The sequence below is a fragment of the Magnolia sinica genome, chromosome 13, assembly GCF_029962835.1.
Source record: "Magnolia sinica isolate HGM2019 chromosome 13, MsV1, whole genome shotgun sequence".
In the NCBI taxonomy this organism is placed as follows: domain Eukaryota; kingdom Viridiplantae; phylum Streptophyta; class Magnoliopsida; order Magnoliales; family Magnoliaceae; genus Magnolia; species Magnolia sinica.
Window position 1 is genome coordinate 31,269,294 of NC_080585.1, and position 3,514 is coordinate 31,272,807.

The following is a 3,514-nucleotide window of genomic DNA, read 5'->3' on the forward strand; positions in this document are numbered from 1 at the left end:
AACCTAGCTCACTCGACTCGATTCAAAAAAGCTTGATTCGACTTGGTTCGAAGCTGAGTTCAAGCATAGTTGAGCTGATTTTTGAGCTGGACTCGACTCGGATCGAACCCAGCTTGAATTGAACTCAAATTGATCCAGTTTAGTGACTCAGTTACTTTGATATTGATGTTGCCCACCAAGTGTTTGATGAAATGACTCAAAGAAGTGTGGTAGGTGGCAAGGAAGGTATGTATATGAAACCAATACCATTTTTTTCTTGATTTTTATGTTGATTAGAAGGTGTTTGATAAAATACTTGTAAAACCATGTCTCAAATATAGTGGAGAAAATTATCACTATAGACCTCACTTTTTATCCAGCGTCTTTTACGAAGGATCCAAAACTTACCTTCCCAACTTAGACCTTACATTTACGGACAGAACGTTTGAGGACGAAAATGCTCCTACTTTTCAAAGTGATTTGTCGTTTCTGTAGACCTATGGCTACAAATTATAACAGTAGCCATACATATAGAAAGCAGGGATATTTTCATCCTCAAATGCTTTAGCCGTACATATAAGGTCTAAGTTGATAAGGTAAGCTTTGGATCCTTCAAGAAAGATGCTGGATAAAAGGTAGGGTCTACAGTGGTAATTTTCTCAATATAGTGAGATTTTGACGGTCCCCAAGTGTATGTGAAAATGCCGCAATGGCGGACACCGCTCGAAGGAGCTGAACTGCTAACCAAATTCAGCAGAGCGTGTTAGTCAGGCTCGATGATCAAGCCGAGCCGAGTTCAAGCTGAAGTCAGCTAGTGACCGAGCCAAGTCAAGCTGGCCTCTCGACTTGTTGGATTCAATGTACATCCCTGGATATAAGCTAAAGCCCAAAAATAAAGTATATCCAAAGCCCAAGTGGAAAATACAGTGGAGAACATACGCCTGCCGTTGGTTACAAAAGTTTTAGGTTGATATTTATGTCTTCGCATCATCCATGTCTATGTTACCTTACGAATAGGTTGGATGGTAAATAAACATTACGGTGGGCCCTTAAACATTACGGTGGGCCCTTAAAAGGTTTCAACGGTGAGCGTAATTATCACTGTTTACTCCTGCGGTGGGTCGACTTAAGTATTAGATCATCTTATTTTTAGGCCCATAATCTAAAATCATATGGAAAAATGGATGGACGGTGTGGATAAAACTTATCCATCAAGTTGACACGTCAGAGCCCCAGCAGAGCGCGGGAATGGCGGGTCGTACCGCGTTCCCAAACTAACTGTCATTCGAATGTTACTAATTCCACTCGCATGTAGACGTACCATCCCACATGCGAATATGGAACACGTGTAATTCCCAAACCCTCATCTACATCTTCCGTTCTTAAAACGAGGCTATTTGATACGGACTCGTAGATGGCACACAGCACACAAATCAAATGAACGGCTAGAAAATTTTAACCGTCAGTTTACTTTGTATATATACTGTGGCCCATATAAGGAATGAAACAGGCTAAATTTTAAATTATATGATCTGGAAACTATTCCCAATAATATGAATGGTTCCGATCTTCCACACGTGTTCTTACATGTGGATGGCATAGCGCTGCTACTCGCGCGTGTGGAACCAGAAAAACTGGGGCGTCATTAATCAAAACGAACGCAGTCTCCACTGTAAACACTTCCAGTTGCTTTCATTCGGTCAAGAGGCTCTTTGATTTCATACCCAAAACCCAAAAAAAAAAAAAAAAAAAAAATGACCTTCTTCCTTTCTTCCATTGCTTTTGGTTTTTCTTTCGTCGATTGTTCCATATCTGCCATTTTCTTTCGTAGATTCTTCGATCTCTGCTACGGATATGGCAAGTGCTGCCCGTCCTCTGCATCCGACACTGTCCAAAATCCCCGGACCGTCTCTGTATGTTGGAGATCTGGACCCCAGCGTAACGGAACGTCAGCTTTTCAATATCTTCAGCCGGTTCGGTCCCATACAATCCTTCAGGGTCTGCAGGGACGAGACCAGGCGTTCCTCCCTCGAATGCGCCTACGTCACTTACAGTAACGCCCAAGAAGGTCAGGAACTTCTCTCTCTGTCTCTTTTTAGGATTTCGGTGTTAATGTTGTTACTTTTTCTGGCTTTTAGTGGTTTTGGTGGACCTGTTTGGATGCCTGTAAGTTTTTTAAGTTGTACGTGGAAGTCACCTATCAGTTATCCTATTTAGATGTAATCTGTAAGTCACTTAGGGCCTGTTTGGCCAGCCGCATTAGGTGGGATTAAGGTGGATGGAATTGTAAATGTTACAATAAATGCATGTGTAAGGTATTGTTCCTGGATTGGGTGTATCCCATGTTTTCTAATACCATGTTTGGAATGTACACATTCAAAAGTAAATCCTAGGATTTACTTTCAAATTGCATTTGGATTGAACCTGGATGAAGCAAAAATTCATCATCCATGGGATTTGTAATCCCATCTCACACTTTTCAGCACAAGGCTCATTTTCCAAAGCCTACAAAGTTAATTTTAATCCCATCTCACACTCCGTCCAAACATGCCATTCCGAATTTCAAAGTGGGATTAGTAATGTAATCCCATTTAATACAACTTAATACCACTGGCCAAACAGGCCCTTATGGGTAAGGTGGTTTTTGTGTTTGGGTAACATGTAAGTTAGTTACAGGAGAAGCTGTTTATTCACACCAAGTAGAGCTTGGAGTAGGAAATCATTACAAAATGTTATAATCATAGAAGAAAGCTTGACACCAAATATGCCATTTTATTAAGTCCATCTAGATGGATATTTAAGCCGATTATTAGGCTAAACCAATCATTGAGTGGGTCATAAAAATGGGCCCACGAATTCAAAATACCTACAACAACGCTAGATTATATAATTAGATGCTACAACTAGAATTCATGGCTCTATAATGTAGACTATTGACCTGGTGGGCCCCACTCAGATAGATTCATGTAAAAGGCATGTAAAATGAGACAAGATCAGTTGCTTGAAGAACAAAAGGTTGCATAGGGACACATGGACAGTCCAATTAATTGATTCGAACCTATCCATCAAGTTCAGCCCACAATTAATGAACCATTAAGCAAAAATCACACCAGTCAAATGATTGTAACCATCCAGTTGATAGCCAAAAAATTGCTAGAAAATGGACATTAAAGTTTGTTTATGGAAATAATAGGTCTAATCAAGAATTCCAAACATCCATTTGGAGGGACCATAGTTGATTGCTTATGGTTGTAAACAACTCATGATCTTAAACATATCATCCATAGATTAGAAAACCAATGGCTACAAGAAAAAAGGCCCAAGTTCTAGATCCACACCGTCCATTAGTTTTGACAGCTCATTTTAGGGCTTGGGCCCAAAAATAAAGCATATCCAAATCTTAGGTGAGTCACACCAAGGAAACAATGGTGAATGAATGCTCACCAATAGAACTTATTGTGGGCTACAAAAGTTTTGGATCAAGCTGATATTTGTGTTTATCCTTCATCTAGGTATGTGTGACCTTATCAACAGG